The sequence below is a fragment of the Harmonia axyridis genome, chromosome 1, assembly GCF_914767665.1.
Source record: "Harmonia axyridis chromosome 1, icHarAxyr1.1, whole genome shotgun sequence".
In the NCBI taxonomy this organism is placed as follows: domain Eukaryota; kingdom Metazoa; phylum Arthropoda; class Insecta; order Coleoptera; family Coccinellidae; genus Harmonia; species Harmonia axyridis.
In genome coordinates this window covers 25,317,334-25,340,111 of record NC_059501.1, presented here as the reverse complement: position 1 = coordinate 25,340,111, position 22,778 = coordinate 25,317,334, and the positions used below count along the sequence as shown (strand labels likewise).

General features: G+C 34.0%; 1 protein-coding gene across 2 annotated transcripts in view; it reads right to left on the bottom strand.

Annotated features, from left to right (window-relative positions):
* Positions 1-22,778, bottom strand: part of LOC123671305 — a 95,870-nt gene that overhangs the window by 8,616 nt on the left and 64,476 nt on the right. The gene's annotated exons all lie outside the window — the stretch shown is intronic.

Below are 22,778 nucleotides of genomic sequence, written 5' to 3'. Positions count from 1 at the left end.
CTTATCCTCAGGGTTATAAACATAGGAAGAGGGAGCATATGTCTTTTTCAGTGAGCAAATTTTGTCCCCAACATGAACTATTAAATTTAATATGAAGCGCGCGGAAATGAGAACATATCATTGTTACCATATTTCACTCAATTCGAGAGTTTTTCCACAAAGAATGCACTCCTTATGTCCCATAGTGAATCAACGTTTCATATTAACTCAAAATATATTGAATTAAACACCTACATATACATATCAGAAATTCAGAAAAAAAAATTCAAGCGCCAAACGATGTTAAATAACCGATGACACTAGGAGATCAAAAATTGCTAAACCTTGGATTTCAACAGGTAGATACAGAAAATCATAAATATTTTGTTTCTTATAAATTCAACAATTAGAACTGTTTGATTACTTGTAGTTTATCGTATTTTTTATGAATTTCGAGAAAAAAGTTTCAGACAATTCTCTCTGAATTTTCAGGAAAATTGAATTATCATAGAAATTGATGATGAATTAATTAATTGTTATAGTTTGGTTTTGACGCTTATTTCCCTGATCTGCAGCAATGTTCCATAAATATTCAATAAAATTTTATAATTATCATAATAAAAATCACCCTGTATCTCGAAAAAACAAAGCATTTGAGGGCCCATATTTTTAAGATTTCTTTTCAAAATTAACCAAGGAATCTCAAATTTTCATTTCTACCCCAAATTTGGTAATTTGGATATGTTTTGAATTTCGCGTGAGTATTGTCAAGTATTTGGTAATCATATGATTTTTTGAAACTTGGAAAAAATTGAACTTTTTCCTCTCAAAGTTTTATTATTGGAATAAAATTATAATGATTCATAGATATGCCTACATATTTCACACCATATTATATTCTTTCTCGCAGATCATTAAACTCATTTGAAAACAATTTGATACTAAATAATTCAGTGAGCTTCAACTCCATATTTAACACATCCAATTAAAATTCGAAACCCTCTTGTGCATTGAATGGAACGTCTAATACATAAAACAATCAATCATTGCCCACACATCAAAATTAAATCAATTATAGAATAATATCAGATGTACTGAAGTAGAACCTATATTCTATCCACATTTTGCGAGATGTCTGTCTGTGTTATATAATATGAGAGGTTGTGTCTCACATATCTCAATATCCCACTAAGAAGCAAACTCCTTACTTATTCCATTTACATATCAAATAATCATAGAGTAGATCAAATTATACAGTGATTACTAGGTATAATTATTAATTATAGATCGATTTTTGAAAACGCGGCTATTAATGGAATCATTTTCATGTCCCGTTTTGTAAAAAATTCGAAAAAGTAGATCTCTAATATTATGTTGATATATTTGATATGAAACAATCGATATAATGAAAGTCTCACAGTAATCAGGTTTTTTTTTTAATCAAGAAATAGAATTTTACTCCTTTAAGTAGACTTTCCGATGTGGAAATATACCGAAAAATATGAAGTTCGCAGTTCACAGTGGACATAATATTTTACTGAACAGAATCATTCTTTAATTCTAAGAACATTTGGTTTGTAATGGGTGTTAAGTCAAGGCAAACTATATCTTCTTCTGAATTTTTCAGTTCTTTCCATTGTCATAAAAACTTAGATATTTCTGTAAATTCAGTTAGTAACTTCTTGTTTCTGAACATGATTATATCGATGTCTAAACGTTCGTTAAACGATTCTGTGGAATATAGCGTGGTTACTACAACTACAATAGAGAACAAAACTGCTGGGTGCAGGGCCCCCGCAAGGGTCATTAACGCCCGCGTGCCGAAAATATTTTGGCGCCCCAAAAGGGGGGAAGTGGAGAAAAACGTCGCAGGATAATCGGCAAAAAATGTTTCAGTTTTTGTTAGGAATTTATTTGTAGAAGGGTTAAAAAAACTATCAGCAACCTTTATTGAATGCCTTAAGAACTTTATGCTGTCAGTTGTTGCATAATACATTTTTTTTCGGCAACCGTCCGGGAAGTGCTCACTTCCCGGACGCTCTTTCTCTGAGAAAGTAGCATTTCCCGGCCTAGTCCAGAAAGTACGTACTTCCCGGACTAGTCCGGAAAAGAATCATAGAATCCATAGCAACCGAGATAACGGCTGACAGTTCATATGAAATTAGTTGTCAAAAATTTGCAAGTATTTTATCGCAATCGCAATAAAATATGGAAAGCAGCAGCGATAGTGTTATTTTACATGGTTGCCGAAAAAATATTGTACGAAACACGCCCGAAAATGTTTTTTTTGGACTCACAGACTTCCAGGACTCGCTTACGCTCGTCCTGGAATTTTGTCTATTCGTCCAAAAAAACCTTATTTTCCGGACTTGTTACGTAAATTACTATTAAATGTTTCATTATTTTATTCAAGCCTTCGATCAAAACCGCATTTTATTTTAATTTTGTAATGAAACTGCAGAGTTTTCAAAACCTGAGCTTTATTCTACTTTAAATTATTCATCATATTATATTGAAATATTAATATTATTATTAATAATTATTAAATATTATTCCATACTCCCAGCCATCTTCTCCCTTTGTTGACGTCTAGCTTTTTTTTGCTCTCGAAATTTTGCACCAGAAGGTCGTTTTCTCTTGTATGGCTCCTAGAATTTAAGAAAAACTTAATCCAAAATTGGTAAGGACATTCACCCATGATTTACTTTGCGCCATCCCTTTGAGAATAACCCGTATGTTTTCATTTTTATGAATTTAAACCTTAAATCCGAGCCTTCAAACCTAAACGGAGTTAATAATAATAATAAGTTAAGACCGATCTGAAGCACATACCCTGTTCCTGTTATAATAATTAATTTTTGGCAAAGGTGAAATATAATTTTTTTAGAATGTCAAACGGCTACGAACATCAAATAAATAATACAGATCCAGGGTGCATATTAAAAAAAAATTAAGTATAATATGATGGTGGCCCCAGGTAACAAATTCAAAATATCAAAGTCGATTCAATTTTTTCACGATTACAAACAATACTTCCCTATTTGAAGCAAATAAAAATAATATTATAGTATATAGGTATGGGCTAATTTAGGATGTGCACCATTTTAAACAGAAAAAAAAATATCGAATTTTATTGACTAATAGAAATGCTAATACTGTATGTGGATAGGTACTTACCATTTCATAAAATTTAATTTAATCACAACAAGAAACAGTAAAACAAACCACAATTACACAAAATACAAATCTTTCCAATTATCTGAGTATTTTAATTTTTTGCGTCTTGACCTCAACCCCTAAACGTTTCGAAACAAAATAACTATTCTTTGGATAGGTTTCTGCTGTTATAGCATAGCAAGCAGATTTTGGTAGTTTCAGAAATTCTCTGTAACATGTAGTATTTTTCCTACAGATGGTGGCGAAAGTTTCAGTAATTCCCCTGGCTAAAAGCTATCGCTTCGGTATTTATGATTGTTTATGTGTACCATATGCGTTTTAGTGATGATCGAAGAATTGGTGCCCGCCGTCCGGTGCAAGGTGATCCATAAAGAAATCCCGTACCGACAAAGGGATGATTATTTATGATTTGTTTACTCGAAAAGAATCGTATAATTGCAATCTGTGGCCGAGGTTATTTTATAGGGATTATGACGTTCGGGAATTTGTTTGGATGTGTAAAAGATGTCTTTGAACGTTTAAAATTGTTGAAAAAATAAAAAGAAATTTTTTCAAAAACCTTTGGTCTTTCGGATTTTCATGAGGTCTATAAGAGATTTTGGCGCCCCTAAAGAGTGGCGCCCGCGTGCGGTGCACGCGTTGAACGCGCGGTTGCGGGGGCCCTGGCTGGGTGCTAATTTTGATAAAATTAACATGTCTACGAGCACACAAAATTCTTCAAATTCTTGACACGATATTGCAAAACTTTGTGAAAGTTAACATGACAACAACGAAAATTTTTAGAGAAATTATTCAACTCATTGTTTGAAAATTAAGCCCACAGAATATTAATTTATTTGGTAATCAATGGTTACGCCTTCACTGGGTTATTCCGAGTGATAGAAGACCTCACTCGTCATAGAGAACGAAGAGATGAAAACAAGTATATCAACCACTCGCGAAGTTTACGAGATACCATACGAATGACTTCACTGACTTCAGACTTTGGGAATCTTCAAGAATAAAGAGAGTTTTCGGTTCTCTTAAATTGCTTATGCTTCTTAAAGGTTTCACACACAAAAGACAATATGTAGTCGGGGTAGAAAACATCAAATTTAATCAAACAACATTGACATAGAGAAAAATCAACTTGTGTGCAGTTTGCGAAGTTTATTCATTCAAGCAAATCACAAAATTGGGGTTCATCATGATGAAATTCTCAATATCTTTCCATCAATGATCTGGAAAACAATTATTTTTTCTTTCGTGTGATCATGAGATCTTAATATCAACGGAAATCACTTGACTTGTTAAGAATGCTAATTGCTTCATGGTACATGTGCCATTGAAACGATTTCCATCTTTCAACAATCAACGAGTTATGTAAAACATTACTCTATACCAACATTGAATTCTTAACTACTTTTACCTTTTAAAACTAATTGTGCAAAACATGCCGTTATGTAGAACAATGTCAATGTGAGATTATCTAATATTTATTAATGAATTAATTCATTTTTCCATTTTTGATACGAAAGTTTACGTTTGTACCTGCAAGGCAGAAAAATATTCCCTAGTGAATAATGAAACATTTCATTCACTCATTGAAATTATTGAGTAACTTATAGAAATATTTTTTTCATATTTCATCTTTCCAATTGAAGAAGTCGATCCAACCTATATGTGTGTCATCGATTCGCTGTGCATCAGTTGAAGAATATCTTCTTTCGACCATAACTTCAGAACGCCTGAAACTATCGCTTTGCGACCTGCAGGTTTTTTCATACAAATCTGAAAGAATTTCTGTTTCTGTTAAGAAAATCCTATCATTACATTTGAAATTTCGAAGTGAAATGAACGAAACAATGAACTTATGACTTAGCGCCTCCTATCGAAAGCAGCAAAAACAAATTTATCATGAGTATATTTTGTCCTCAATCAACAAGATATTACTTCCAGACGAGATCTAATTTGCTCAAAAATGTTGAGCCAAACTGAAGTTACAGGCACTTTCATCAGTCATATTTCTCCCTTTCACCTACCCTTATTTGATGTCGTAAAATCGAAAGTGTCAATTCAAAAAGATAGAGAATTTTACAAGTTTTATAGTGACGATATTTTTTCTTCAACTTCATATGAAACATTTTTGAGAAAAATTATTTTTTCTACTCGACGATAGCTATTACGCCCCCTAGCGGTAGAGGTATGAAATTCAAAACAATTTCCAGTGTATTTCTAGTCATAAAATTTTTTACCGCAAGTCTCTACGATGAGTAGATCCTGAGATATAGCCGCTTACCTCGCTTATTTGCTCACCCTGTACAAGGAATAATATCTTCAAGTTTTTGACAACAAAATTACTAATATATTTAAAACATGCTATATTCTATAAAAATTTGGCTGATTGCATTATTGAAAAATCAGTTTCATGTTACTGTTAGTGATGATTATGCTGCATAAAACGAAGTTTAAAAAACGGTGCAAGAGAAACCAGATATTAAACAACATTTAAATTTTTGATCAACGTTCAGGTAAACCGTGCAACTGGCCATAAGAATATGATTTCCCTTATTTCTTATAATTCCGTCTTACATTATATTATTCAAATTTATTACTCGACTTGTGCATAAATATTTTTCATTAAAGTGCATGAAATGAGGAAGGCATCTAAGGAATTCCTTTGTGTCAACTGAAGTTATAATGCAAATGTTGAGCATTTTGTTCGCGCTCTGATTATTCTCTTCTACAATGTCGAATACAATCGCTTACAGTTGCATAAACGTTGACGAACTCCTTGTGCAACTTGCAATTAAGTGTTGAGCATTACTCTGATAATGGATGTCTACCAATATTGCCTATGATGAACGATGAGGGTACTCAATTAAACCGATATAAAATATTTCGTCACGTTTGTACTGCATGTTCGGGGTCTTCGATGTTAATTGTTTAGTCATGATTTCTGGAAAACGAAGTGATTTTTGCAGATTTCTCTCCAATCCCTTTCATTCCATGTCATGTATCAGGATAAAATGTATGGGGAACCTACAGAATTATAGCCAGTGGAATGATAATTTTATCTTCGCTAATCTGTACAGCAATTTTCTCCACTGAAAAATTTTGTTTTTTTAAAGTTAAATATCATTTACGATGTAGAACACTCTACTTCTTCATGCCAATTCAACTAGATGAATTCTCAGAGTTAAGTAGTCTCAAAATTCACCTGTATTCACAAAATTGTACAAACTTTAGTCTAATAAATTGAAAATACTAGTTTGTGAATTTGTTTTTTTGTCTCTTGCGTTTCAGGCTTTATTAATTGATGTTGTTTACCTTGTTTTAGGTTTGAACTTCCTTCCAATGACGCTTTGAGTGATAAGCATCGATGGGAAATAGGGTCATTCTACTATTATAATATTATAATATTTTTAATATTGTGATCTCCAACGTTGTATCGTTTTGGATGTTTTATCTGTAATTTCTGTAGTGTAAGTCATTGTAGATTTATACTTATATATAGAATAGGGAATCCGAAGTTAGAGAAGGCTGGAGATTGGGAACCGGGAGGCGTAGGACGCTATGAACCCGGAAAATATATGTATATATATTGGGAATCTTCCACTTTTGTTATAGACTTTTGTTTAACGCGATTACAACGTTACTTGATACTCTACTTTTTTGCTTATTTGTAAACATACTTTGTTATTATGTTCATAAGGAATTAGAATCTCATTTTCAGTTGTAATAGTTAACGCTACAATTATAGTTTTCATCGAAGATTGAACAAGATTGTAAATTAAGCATTGACATAGTATTTTGATACTTCTTTCCTCGAACAGAGCGATATCTCATTTTGACGACAGACCTGGGTTTTCGTCAACACTATTTTGGCCATAACAGCAATATTGTCAGTTGTTCTTGAGCAACACACATGCTTTTGTTTCTTCACATTTCTTCTCAATAGCTCGAATTTTTCATCCAATTTCACTATTGCCGGTTGAGAAGGAACTTCCCGAGGACCCAACTCTCCACATCGTCATTGGTTTTTGAATTTTGAACTCGTGGAGGAATATCAATACCTTCTGCACTTGTAGTATGAATAACTAATATAATACAAGTGCACAATAAGGCTTCGATATTCTTCCACGAGTTCAAAATTCAAACTTCAAAAACGAGCAAGGAAGTGGCGAGAAACTGCAACACCCAGAAAGAGATGTTTAAATTTCAATTTTTTTTTTGGTGAAACATAGAGAGTATAGCAAGGAATATATGATTGAATTTGGAGAAAAAAATCGTGAAGATTTTTCATCTAAACAATTTTTTACTTGAATATTGTAGTCGTTAAAATTTTACAACAAACCAGCTGTTCGAGGAGTCGATGTTCAGTTGTTGTTAATGCCTAGAGCACGTGTACGCGGAATTTATCGCCAGCTGAATGAAAGTGACAGAGGTCGAATTGTTGGTCTACAGGAGGCGGGGTTGTAATTTCGATAAATCGCTATCCATTCGAACAGAAATCCAACTACTGTTGTCCAAGCATGGTTTTATAATGCCCAAAATCGAAGAAGAGTAGGCACCGGACGTCGAAAGGGCACAAATGAAGTTCAAGATCGACGTCTAAGACTTAAGGCCATTAGAAGAGACCAATTTGCGACAATTCGATCTTTGGCTGATGAGTGGTTAGGAGAACAACCTGTAACTGTCCGAACGGTTTACCGCCAGATAAGGTCTTTTGGACTGCAGTATTATCGACCCCATCTAGTGTCACCTCTGACGGTTGAGCATCGCCGGCAACGACTACAGTGGTGCCGAGAACGTCAACATTGGATTATGGAATGGCTTCAGGTCGTCTTTTTTATCCTTGGGTGGAAGAGGGTTAGTAGACGTCGGGGAGAAAGACGTGAACCTCAGTTGGATTTTGAGCGTCATGTACACCGGACAGTAGGCGTTATGGTATGCGGTGATATTTCACATGCAAGTAGGTCACCTTTAGTCTTTATTCGAGGTTACACGACAGCGCTGCGTTATCTTCAAGAAATAGTGGAGCTATATGTTCTCCCTTACCTTAACCGGCTCGAGAATATTTCAGCAAAATAGTGCCCGACCTCATGTTGCCAGAGTTAGTTCAAACGTTTTCGAAGCGACTCATATGAATCTTTTGCTATGGCCGCTGAGATCCCCCGATCTGTCACCCATATAACATGTACGGGACATCATGGGTGGAAGGCTTGGAAATTTACCCCAGCCCCCACGGAGTTTGGCGGCTCTGACACATAAAGTACAGTGCATCCCATTTTGGGTGAGACAGCCAGATTTCTCGCTTGTTTTTTGAGATAGAGCCCTGCGGTTTTCACGTTCCTGTCCTACTTTTTTGTGAAACTCAAGTATGTCTAATCAGATTTTGCATAACTGTTTCCGTTCAAGAGATACAGGGTGATTTTGGAAATTGATACTTTTCAGACCCCTCCTTTATCTCCGAAGTTATTAGAAATAATGCTGAGCTGAAAACTACATCTGAATCAGAAATCTGCGTAGAATCCAGTGGCGTACTCAATTTTTTTTTCGGGGTATGGTTTTGAAGATTTAACACAAACCTATATTTTTTTTTATGGAACACCCTGTATATCATTACTTCGTTGAATTCTTTATTTTTTTCTCTTCAAAATGATGTATGATACTATGTAGGTGGGATGTTCAGAAATGTTAAAAAAACACTGAAACATCAAATAATGATGATTTTTTGTTGATGGGCAATGGATTTTTCATATAAAAAAGAATCAATAATAATAATAATAATTCATAGCGATGACAGCTAGATCAGATTGGTTTTTTTCTCTCCAATGCCTACTTGATAAAACGATGCTCCCAAATGCATAGTAGCCATAATAACAACGAGAATGTTTGTATCATCAATGACCTACTACTTTTAAAAATCAAAAGTAATAATCCTCTTATTGAAATTTGAGAAATTCATGGCCCATTAACAAAAAAAGCATCATTATTTGATGTTTTAGTGTTTTTTCAACATTTCTGAATATCCTACCTACATAGTATCATACATCATTTTGAAGAGAAAAAAATAATGAATTCAACGAAATAATACAGGGTGTTCCATTAAAAAAATATAGGTTTGTGTTAAATCTTCAGAACCATAACTCGAAAACAAAAATTTAGTACGCCACTGGATTCTACGCAGATTTCTGATTCAGATGTAGTTTTCAGCTCAGCATTATTTCTAATAACTTCGGAGATAAAGGAGGGGTCCGAAAAGTATCAATTTCCAAAATCACCCTGTATCTCTTGAACGGAAAAAGTTATGCAAAATCTGATTAGACCTACTTGAGTTTCACAAAAAAGTAGGACAGGAACGTGAAAACCGCAAGGCTCTATCTTAAATAGCAAGCGAGAAACCTGACTGTCTCACCCAAAATGGGATGCACTGTACAGGTAGGTTGGGATAGTATCCCTCGAGAAGTAGACCATCTTATTGCATCAATGCCGAGACGTGTTGGGGAGTGTATATATAATCGCGATGGACAAGCACATTATTTAAAAATGTATTAAGAAAAATTTGATTACCCTTCGTTTTTTCTCCTAATTTCAATAATTTACTGCTTGCTATATTATCCATGTTTTACCAACAAAAAAATTCAAAATTTAAACAGCTCCTTCTGATTGTTGCAGTTTCTTTGTCAGTTAGTATATTTATATAAATATAATTTAAAATGATAGGCGTAGTGGAACGAGTGCAAAAAATCAAACAAGTGTCTTTTCACTAACTTAAAACGACGTAGTTACATCAATCCAACCAAACCTTCGTCGGCTAGACCACACACGCAAACCGGCGGATTATGCCATCCTGTACTTCTGCTAAATTCGCTGAAACACACACACTCAACGCAACGAATGAGGTGCGACCCTAAATAATTACATACCGAACGAACAATGCCCGCACTTTCGACAAATATTTCGATATCAATCGACACACATTCAGAAGAAAATAAAAAAAAAATACGTCTGTTTATCACCGCCGGAAATAGGCATCACTTATTACGACGTCGGAGAAAGTAATTACGCCTGCAGTTACACCTTCTGCGATTTTGTGCTCGCTGAATCCAGCCAGCATCACTCTCACTCTCGGTTGACCTTGAACATTGCGGTCGGTGACCATCGCTTTTATTATTATCATTATAACATAGGCCGATCATCAGCTGTTCGTGATGGTTTAATGGTTAAACAGTTGCTTAATTACAAGCTTGCAACGGGTAGCAAATAATAGGGCTTTCAATTATTAGACGGAATTATAGGTTATTTTGTTAGATGAAATGAAATGGTGATTTCTCAGCAGAAGCTATTGGTATTTTGATAGGTACGAGTCTAATTTCGTATGTGAATGACGAACACCCAATTTTATTAAAAAACTACATTAGATGATGCTACTGTCTACTAAACTAGATTGTCGGTAAAGCTAGCAACTAAACCTTGCCATGACAGCTTATCCAAAGCAATAGACACGGGCACTCGGTGCACTTGTGAAAATAACAATTAAAGTTTTTTGGTGCGATTTTTGGCAAGGTATATATGTTGATATTTTTTATTATGTATCAGTTGTAAAAGGATAGACTCGGTTCGTCCGATTGCGTGTTTTTTGAAATTGAATTTGTGTTTGTAACTTTTCATTCATGGGTATAAATTTCTTCATACTTTTGAATGTTAGTGCTTTGGGCAATAAGGCTATTGGCAAAACGGATAGCTATCCGTTTTGCCTGGTTAGTTGGATACTATTTTTTCATCGAAATTGTACACATTTAATTGAGTTCATCAGCATATAGGTAGATATAGTAGTATGTGAGTAATTAGTGTCATTATCAGTGTTACACTAAATACATGATTATTTTGTTTCAGAAGGTGTTACAATCGCTTATACTGAAGATTAGATAGAGTGCAACCAATGTAAGAAGTGGATACACTATACTTCTTATTCAGGGGTAGGCAGCTACTACTGTGATGAGTGTGAAGATTAAAACAACAATTGCTTTACTTATTATGTTTGTCCTGGGGCTGTATGTTTTTTATTCGAGGGTTGTTTAATCAAATTTTATTCAGAAGTTGTTTAAGTTCAAAAGTTTTTACTAGTATTTCCGAAAGATTAACTAAAGTACAAATTAAAAATGAAAATACTGTTGATGATTAGAAATGTGAGTGTTTTTTCAGCCTTTTCCTTAATATATTTGTGTTGCTCTGGCCTTCTCTATCTATCTATCGAAGAGTGCAATTCGAATATGAATGATGAGCGCTCCAAAGCTCTGGACTTGACGTCGCCGTCGTTACTCGTTTAAGTATTCTGATTGCATTTTCTGATGATTTTAGTTACGGTTTTCCAATAAGAGGTTTCATTTTGAATAGTTTGCTATTTGGCTGCTGCGTCTTTTGAGCTGTTATCTTTTGAAATTTGATAAGTAATAGCGACGCCATCACCATATAGTCGCTGTTAAAGAAAATTGTATGATTCATGTAATTTATACGAATAAATTGAATTGTATCGTATTGTAAAAATCATTGAAGATGAACCCTTCCTTCAACAAAGCATTTTAATTGTTAAAATTCACTACAAAATTAGTGAAAATTTTGCAGTCACAGTTCGCAAAACTGAAACACTTTTTAGTAGTCGTGAAGTATCTTCTCGGCCGGCAATAGTGAAACTGGTAAAATTTTTGAGCTTTTGGGACAAGTAAGTGATGTGAAGAATCGAAACCCTGCGTATCGCTCAAGAATAACTTGGAATATTGCTGGAGTAGCCCGTAGTGTTTACGAAAAACCAGGTTTGTCGATTCCTTGTCGATCTTGGGACTTAGGTATTCTACATGGCCGTAATTGGAAGATATTGATGCGGACGACGTTCATTGTTGACAAGATGGCACTACGTGCCACACAATAAACGAAATAATCGCATCTGTGCAAGAAAAATGTTGTTATTTCTCGAAGAGGTGATCACAATTGGCCACCAATATCTTGTGATTCAAAACCGTTAGCCTTTCGGGCGACCTGAAAAATAAGGTCTATGTCAATGCTCTACAATCGATTCAAGACTTCGAAGATGGTATTCGTGACGTTTTTGAGGACATTCACCCGCAAATGCGCGAAGTGGTCATGGAAAATTTCATGAAAAGGATATAGTGCTGCAACTGTAGCTGTGACGGCCAGTTGGCTGATATCGTTTTCCATCGTTGATAGGTATGCCATTACATTCCTCTTTACAATCGAATATACATCCATTCTCTTAAAAATATACTGTTTTCTTCAATATCAAAATGAAATATCTTATTGGAAAACCATTTATATCAACACGGGGCTTGAAATTTACCTTTGATATCAACTAACAAAATTTAATTTCCGTCGGTTCTATGGTCATGGAAATATATTCTAACTAGGTGAAGATTCTTTGAATCGTTAGGTTTCAGTAGATCATTCTGTATGAAGAATTGTCAAAAAGGAAGTTAATGATGATCTCTTATGTGAATTTCGCGTGTTTTTCTTCTTATGCTAAATGAATAATTCACGCTGAAAATGCAAACTATGAGCATCTTGAATAAGACTTTCTCTCAGTTTTATTTCCTGTTGAGTCGTATGCTTACTAGCTTTCTGTGATCAACTTTGCATTCCTTAAATGATATCATCGTTTGCAATTAGCCTTGTCATTCGAATAATATTAATGAGCGTTTTGTTGCTAATTAAAAGGTAAATTTACTTCATAATAACCAAATTTGATATACTCCTTCTTCTTCGAATGCTCTTTTCAGCTTTTCTGAAGACCGTAAAGAAATAAATTTTATATGCGTCGTGAATTATATATTTGCATCGGATGGAAGGACCTACTTCAGTTTATTTTTACCTTATTTCGATTGTTACCAACTGAACGGAATTCCGATAGCTTCTGGTTGCTGGACAAGAGTTTGATCACATAATGATTTCAATAGCTATAAGATATTCCACAACAGTTTTGATATAATTGCAATATACCAATTTTATCATCACTCGAAGTTGTTCTACTTTGTTTTGCCGATAGCGTTTAACCGATTGAAGTGTATTTCAGCTGTGCAAGGGTAACCATTCAAATTATGTAATTGTATAGGTACGGGATTTGATACTGAGGGCTTTCTTTCAAATAGTGTACAAGATCTGATTTTATAAACAATTCAGTTTTCATTATATCGCATGAAGTTGATAAATATAGTACACAAGCCTATATTGAAGTTCGATGTGATTTTTAACAAACATTTAAAAAGGCTGCAACTTTTCATATCCGAATTTATTTTTGCTGAATAAAACAAAACAACTGCATTCATTATCGATCCATACTTATTGTTTTAGACCTTTTTATTCAGAATTCGTTCGGGGTAACCTCAGCGAAGACTAAAGAAAAATCAATCGCAATCGTAGACTATGGTTTCCGACCGCTTCTTCATTTACAGTGCAATTTACTAAACGATTATCCTTATGTCGGTACAGTTTCAGAATAAATATCGGTGACTCATTTCTCATTCAATCTCATCATGTCGAATCTATTTCACTATTTATGTAGATCAATTAGTTAAGATGAGATGCAATTTGGCAGATTTTTCAATTTTTTTTTTAATTATTCAGTAAATCGCAACAAAATTTTTCGAAATAATGAGCACTATGCTTGAGGTTAGAATTCAATGTTGTTTTGAAGGCCCTAAACTTTTAATACAAATATGAATCTGTTCAACCTATAACTAGCCTATCTAATTTTAGAAAATATCGAAATTCTCAAAAAAAAAAAATACAAAACGCAAAGGAATGAAAATGAAACTTAAGATTTCATTTTATTCGACGTCATCTTGAGTTAGCCCGATCGCCCCGATACATTCCTTTCTCATCGCGTGATGATCAGGCGCGGATCCACAGGGGGGGAACTGGGGGAACGTTCCCCCCCCAAATGGCCCAGGCACCTCTTAAATTTTGCCGTCCCTCCCAGAATTTGACATACTAAGGTTCAAATAATTACAACATTAGCAAAAATTTCACCTTTATTACATTTTAGGAAGACCCCTATCTATGAACGGCAAATAAAATGACGTCCCAAAATGGCGCAAGTGTCTGGGGTCCACATTTTCAGTATTTTGAGTATCTGAAAGTTACCCCCTCAAAAGTGGGGCCTGCATCCGCGCCTGGTGATGATAATGATAATTATTCAAGTTTAAAAGCTTTTTTGTATGATATATCTATCGAAATATTTTAATTGACAAATTATTGTGTTTCATTCTTTGAGTGAAAATATATCTGGATGTTAATCAATAATGTATTAAGATATTGATATAATTATGTCACTAAAATAAGATAAATACAAATATCTATGAATATACTCGTATGTTCTAGTGAATAGACATGAAGTTGACAATGTTGACATGAAGCAGTTATTTTGTATCGCAAATGAAACGATGAGCAATCATCCTTATTTCAAAGAGTTTATATTAATCAAAACCTATAACAACAAGGTTCCAAATATCACGAATACAATGAAATCTTCTTATAATGTTAAAGAGCCATTGGTGTTCAATTTAATAATCATGTTTGAATCTCATACCTGTTATTCACAAATATAATGTAGTTGAAAACCAATTCCGGTATATTAAGAGAAAAATAGAGAAAGCATGGCCGTAGAGTCAGGTGTTTTTGAGCGCAGTTTCATTAATGCGCAAATTGCTTCCCTCAACATTTCAAGTTACTATGTCTTTTCATTCTGGAGTTATAGCCACGAATTCGTTATCAAGGAGTCTAACCTTATCCTCAGCGACTATTTCTTGCTCAAACTTCGAAAAACTCGTACAATGGGACAAAGTGACACAACGATCTGTTCAGGTAACGAGCTCTAAAAAATTACACTTGCTGAATTAAATCTAATGTAGTGAAAATTAATTTACTTTATGTAATGGATAAAATGTAGACTACATAACTGAATAGCTATTGAATTCTGCAATTTCACACCTTAATTTTATTCGGTGTTGGTCCACGAAGCAAATCAAAAGATCTACAATTTCTGCATGGAAAGTTATGTTCTCATCCTAGCACAATATTAATGTTGGTTTATTTATGTATTATTCAGTATTGAGAATCAGCCGGTCGATTGAAATTCAATTTTCGAAATTAACATTATACAACGTTGAAAATTTTAACCTATTATGTATTCGGCATCCTAAGTTGTGTGAAATAATAGATCATATTTCATAACTTTTCATCGTTCCATTTGTTTTGCCGATGCAGAGGGCTAATTTAGTCTAATTTAATGTTGAAAATTTGCAGTAACTATCCATTTTAATACTATTCATATTAACAAATTGAATCCTTCAAGGAAACTTCAAGGAACAGTAAGAAATAGTTTCCTTCAAATTTTGATATCCTAGCTAACAATAAAAAATACTATTCAGTATATTAGAAGGTTTTTGAATAAAAGTTTCAATTTCGATTATATTATAAGATTATATTTCAAGAGAAATCAATGAATATTTATGTCATTCTAAATAGAAAGCTATGGCATTACCAATGGAAGTCAATACCAGCCAAATAGTCGTCAAGGCTATGGTTGCATATCTTTTTCATGAAATTTTTCATGAACAACTCACATATTTGCAGCTTTATGTCCTCGATAACTTCATGAATTCCAGCTTTAAGATCTTGAATGGGAGCATTGACATAGACCTTATCTCTCATGTTTCCCCAAAGACAAGTGTCTAAAGGTATGGAATCACAAGATCTTGATGACCAATTGTGATCATCTCTTCAAGAATAACACGGCAATTCCAGCAATCCCATTAATCTTTTCCAGTCTGCACCTTTTCTTGGAATATGCATTTGAGAACAATCTGTTTCTACGATTTTAAGGAAAAACCCAGCGTGGTTAATAATAACCAATCAGAGGTAGATGTAGTACAGCATTTTTAATTCATAATTTTCTGATTTTTACAAAATACAAAAATTCACGTTCAAGTTGAGATAGACGAACATTAAACGAACGACATTTATGAGATTTTTTAGACTGTACATTATTCAAGAATATTAACTCAACTTTAAGTGGTCGTTTCATCTATGTTTTTGCTCACCGATTTATTTTCTGCATTTATTGCTGTTTAGTCTTCCTTCAATTATATAATGGTTAATTTAACGTTTTTTTTAGATATGCCTGAGTAATGTCATTCTTAAACAGTGACAAAACGCTTATAGCTATATTGCATGGCTGCTTTCACTTCGATGAGCACTTCAAAACAGCACATATTCAACTCTGAAGTCATCTTTATATATAAACCAAATTTCATGTTGAATTGTTTATTTAGGTGGAAATAACTGCGAAGTCTCATAGTTTTCGAGATTAACTTTTACGATTGTTCATTCCTGCATCACTGAAACCATTAAATACCCAAATGCAAAATTGTTCATAACATATTGCCCCGAATGACCTCTATTCAACATGCTCGGTACCTCTTATTTTGCAAATTAAACATTTGAGCATCGTTGGATAATTTACTGAAAAAATTGATTGGACAGAGATATACTAATATAGTTATATGCAATGATTAGGGATTCAACAAGCCAAGTAACTCGACATTTTAACCAACTACTTGACTTGAAGAACAAGCTGATGAAAAATTACATACTTGGGCTTGACTTGATTTTAGATATTTATTGCTTGACTTGATATCAAGCTACTTGATATAACTTGAGCTTGATATGCACGCATCGCATGGCATATACATATTTCTGCAATCTCGTGCGCGCTAAGATTAAATGAGGGGATTCCTCGAGCGCCGAGAGACTGAAGCATTCACCAGTTTGACTTTATTAGTAATTTTCTCACATTTCTATGAAATATTTTGGTAGTTTCTTCTTTACAAACATATTCAAAATGGCTAAGGATTTTTTATCAACGTCATTGTTCCTTCTCATTTCATCATTTTTTTTATATGACATCAATAAATTTCTAAAAATCAAGAAGCTTGATATAATTCAAGTACTTGATAAATAAATATTTGACTTGACTTGAGATTGGAAAACTATTACTTGACATGAGCTTGACTTGAAGTCAAGCTCAAGCTAAAAGTAGCTTGAAAATCAAGCCAAGCCGTGAATCCCTGGCAATGATACCTCAGTTACTATTCGTCTTATAAAAACTTCCAAATGGACAAATATGAAGTTTTTTTATGGGGATTCAGAATTCAGTACTAGGAAATGCAACATGCAGTTTTCCATAAACGTCTATTAGGCCATCGCGATAAAACACCCTGTATATACTCGTATATATATTTAAAATCAGGAGAAAGAGCTCTTCCGAATATAAAAATGAAATTCAGGGTGTTCCAATTAAAAAATACCAGTTTACAAGAAAGTTTTAGGTTTATTATCCTTTTTTTGTATTTCCTAGTACTGAACTCTGAATCCCCATAAATAAATACTTCATATTTGCCCATTTAGACGTATTGTAAGACTAATATTAACTAAGAAAGCTATTGAATAAAATATAAACAATCGCACTGTACATTTGGAAATATTATTGTGAATTTTTTTAGGAATGAAAAAAGATGTGAAAAACCAATGAGAATACAAGATGCCTCTTGGATATTATCTCTAGTGCTCGTATGAGCACGGTGAAGGAATGTAATGTGATACTTTCTCACGCTTGATATCGATATTTTGACAACAACAACATCATGGATTTTCTGCAGGATACGAAAAATTAGGTCAGCTTTCCGATAATGGATCTTCTTAAACTTGGGATTATTTTCGAGAAGCCAAAACATTGTGCAATAAATAACTGGGCAAAATAACGCATAATTCGATTAAGTCAAGGTCTTTCGACGCCCGTAGTCGCGAAAGAAAGTGATAAACCAGATTTCGCTTTCGACATTTGCAGACATATTGATGAGGATCAGATACATACTTCTCGGCTGATCACGATTCAGAAACAGCGTTTGTGTTCACTCGATTCGTAATACACTACTCTGATGATAAATGGGGAAGAAAAATAAAATGGAATATTTATTATTTTTTCTACATTCATGCAAAAAGCATAACTTTATTGAACTATATTTAGTGGAAAAAGAAGTTCTTTATTGCACTAGTGCAATCAAGTTTTTATTGCACTCATCTGTCATTCTACTTCAAAGTGCTGCTGCATCATGACAAACAAATATTTCAGCCTGAAGGAAATAACGATGTACAGTTACCAAGTACTAGTACGTTTACAGCAGTAACAAATCAAGAAGTGGATTTAAAAAGTACTTCACTACGAAATATTCATATTGAAAATTGCACCAATTGTTCATTCACTTTCAACATTGAGGGTAAAAATAAAGTTTGAGTTAAATTGTTCGTAACGTATTAGTTCTTGTTTCAATGCAAATCGATATTAATAATAAAGTATTCAAGTTACGCTCCTCATTTTCCTACACCTAGTGCCGCACCTCAATAAATCATTTTTTGCTTTTTGCATGAACGGAGAAAAAATGTTTCTCGTGCAAAAATTGTTTAATAAACATTCACTTTTTGCACTTGTTGCATAAATAACTATTTCAGTGCTTGTTCCCTGGAAAGATTACCCTACCATTTTGTCACAATATTTATAATTTTCGAATTTCAATGACTAACTCGTGGTGAAATTCAAGTATATTGGTCCGTTCGGCTGTAAACCACATAATTTTCAAACAACTAACCTACAAACGGATTTCGTTCATTATTGGTCGTAATCGATGAATATGCTAAATACATATAAATATGATGAATTCAGTTTCCCTTCTAATTTCAAAACTGCATATTGGATCGAGATGGAAATTTGTCTTTGAAAGTAAAATAACAATTTTGAACTTTGTTCAAAATTTCATATTCATTTTTTAACCAGAATCATATAAAATACATTCCTGACGACGTAAGCCCTCTAGAAAAACGGTGCAGTAAATGGCTAAGACTTCATCAAAGATCGCTGATCTTCTCTTGTTGAACTGTAAGTCCGATTGTACAGACGTGATATCTCCTAGGACTCCTAGGAGTCATCGTGGAGTAAAATGTCACACCACCACCTGCTATGCCGTCTGAAAGGATAAAATGGTCCTCAGGGCCGGCGCGAGCAATTTTTTGGCGCCCCAGCTGAAAAAGTATCAATAAATAACACCCCCCCCCCTCCAACAAAAAACATCACCTGCCTCGATGATAATTCGCCATTTTTGATTTCTTTAGCGATTTCGCTAATCATTTCTATCTAAAGTCGTTTCCACTGGGTTTCAATTATTTTTGAACATTTTTATCTACAATAAATTCCTGGATTTCTTTGACGCCAAAGAAGTGATATATCTGATTCTCACATTCACAATCGATCACATACAATCGATGAAAGATTACCTATCACACCACAAGATACAAAGGGCGCTAAGACATGCATAGCTTCGAAAACTAAATGGGATTAAAAACATATGTTCCGCTGAAAACATTTAGTATTTATCAGTAACTAGTTTCAAATTCAGAATCGTGGGAATTTTCCATATGTTGAAACAACTCCGACGTAATTCGAAGTGTTGTTTTTCGTCTTTGTGAATTACATTCCGTCCCTCATTGAAATAGGGTATTAGGCAATGTTGCTTATATTGGTTGGGTTAAAATGTGTTTTTATTGAACAGGCGGCTTAGTAAAGACGGTTTGGAGATGTTCAATACCGGGAAATGTTGATAAACGCCTCAACAACTGCCAACTGCTCATGTTGTTTTTAAAAATCAAGACTATATTTTTTCAGAAATATGAAAGGGTGGACACAAACTGGGCTAAATTGCCGCCCTTCGAAAGGAGGCGCCTGAAACAGTCGCTTCACTGTTTCACCCCTAACACCGGCCCTGATGGTACTTGGTAATTGCCTTCGCAGCTCTGTTGTCGCAGCTACATGATCGCCCTGAACAAGCTGATCTTGTACAAAACTATTGTCCATCCCACTGTAACGTATTGGGCAATTTCAACAATTGACAGATCATTCAAAATAAATTCCTCAGGACCGCTTTCAATGAGCATCATTTTGTTCACAATTCCCAACACCCCAACTTGAGGCGAACCTACCACAGGGCACCATTGAGGAAATTTCTTCATAAAATCGCTCTCAAAACTCTTCGGAAAGCAGAAAAACACTCCAACCGATTAAAGAGACTACCTCGACCAATCTTCCACCAGATCCACACGTCCAAAGCTTGTACTTGAAATCGAATCTTTCGATGACCCTCAGTGAATGGTGCACTGTACAACCCAATCTCCCCCCTAAAGACCTGCTCAGCCAATATATCCTTTCTAAAAGCTCTGGAAGATGACAGGAAATTCCATAACCTTCAATTCAATTCAATCCCTTCAAATCAGGACAAAGGAGTCATAGACTCATATATTTCAAACAGCCGGTTATTTAGTGAGTTAGAATTTCACACTGTTTGACCTTCCATAAGGTAGTTCGTCCATGAGGATGACCTCTTCTTTAACGAAAAAACATAGAAAATTCATACAAATTATAGAATATTTCCAAATATTTTCGTTAAAACTTATTTCAATTCGAAAGCATTTTTTTCAGATTTGTTGGAAATATGTATTATATTGTGCAAAAAGTGGGAAAGTTGAACTTTTTTCACGAGTGTGGAAGTATGTGACAGGAGCCTGAAAGAGAGTTCCACAAACATACGAGTGAGTATGTAGTAAGTTATGAAATATAGTATACCTACTTTTCATAGCAGTTTTACAAGAAGCAAGTTTTCAGATGGCTACTCCGAACTCCCAAATTATCCACATCTCAATCGTAGAAATCAAGATTTCAAATTGTATCTTACTTCATCTTAACTCTTTCTATTTCACTTGCGTGATTGTAAACCCAGAATAATATCCCAATTCGAGTAACGTCCTACACATTTTGATTGTCACAATTATTTTCCTTCTATTTGTTGTAAGAGAAAGTTCGGAATGAAATAAGCTATTGAGAGAAAAACTTGGATTTGTATTGTATCGTCCTGGCAAATATAGCATTCCCTCGAGCATTTCATACTACTGCATAACATTTATGTTCTTTTGGATGTTATACTTGATATCATTAAGTTCAATAATTCTTTTCTCTAGTTCATTCTATTTATGCAAGGAAAAAAAGTATGAATTGACATATTTGAGCGCCCGTTCTCGCGAACACAGCGATATATCATTTCTTCAAGATTCTGTTATTTTCGAATTTGGTACAGGAAATTGTCAATGTTGTCCTTCGGCTTTCAGTAAAAAACATAATTCTTGAAAGAAAACTTGTGTTCATTAAAGGATAAAATTGGACTAGAGATTAGATACATAAATATAAGTTCAAAATATTGTTTTTCTACATTCATGCAAAAAGCAAAACTATATTGAACTATATTTAGTGGAAAAAGAAGTTCTTTATTGCACTAGTGCAATAAAGTCTTTATTGCACTCATCTGTCATTCTACTTCAACGTGCTGTCATTATGACAAACAAATATTTCAGCCTGAAGAAAATAACGATGTACAGTTACCAAGTACTAGTACGTTTACAGCAGTTACAAATCAAGAAATGGATTTAAAAAGTACTTCACTACGAAATATTCATATTGAAAATTGCACCACTTGTTCATTCACTTTCAACATTGAGGGTAAAAATAAAGTTTGAGTTAAATTGTTAGTAACGTATTAGTTCCTGTTTCAAGGCAAATCGATATTAATAATAAAGTATTCAAGTTGCGCTTTTCATTTTCCTACACCTAGTGCCGCACCTCAATAAATCATTTTTTGCTTTTTGCATGAACGTAGAAAAAATGTTGTATGCAACTCGTGCAAAAATTGTTTATTGCACTGCAAATTGTCCAACTCGGCCTAACGGCCTCGTCGGACAATTTCACGTCGAGTGAAATAAACATTCACTTTTTGCACTTGTTGCATAAATAACTATTTACGTCAAACGGTGCAGAATTTAAATTTCAAGTTTTATGCAAACTTTCATCGATTTACTAAAATTAGACAGAATTGAAGAGAAATATCGGAAGAAAATACAGAACAATTCAGGAATAACAAATCTGCCAGAATTATGGTTTTGGGAGGTATAGATATAACATAATTATCGATTTAGACTTCGTGCCAAATTTGGGATAATCACGTGATCAAAACTATAGAAAATTCAAGCTGAACAAAACACTAATATTTAAAAAAAATTACGTGTAACTGTATGATAACAATTTCAAGCTTGATCTATCATTTTAGAAAATCAAAATTTTGTTCTTTGTACCCGCTGCTTACAGCCCGAAAAGTAGTTTTTAATTTTTTTTTTTTCGGAAATAATTCCAGCCTCTTTGATTCAGGCGTATTAGGTGTTGATAAATTATTTTTTTCTTAAAAACAGTGAATGTTAGCAAGATATTAAAAGAGAACCTATTTGGTAAGAATGAATCATGGTTTTAAAAATAAATTAAAAACTACTTTTCGGGCGCCATCTTTAGGGGGATGTAACTATGCAAGAGGGTCTCAAAAAAAGTTTATATGGAAGACCCTCCCTATTTTGTGACAAGCAATCACCCCTAAAATATTTTCGCAACTATTGATACTAGAGATTATACCTAAAGTAACATA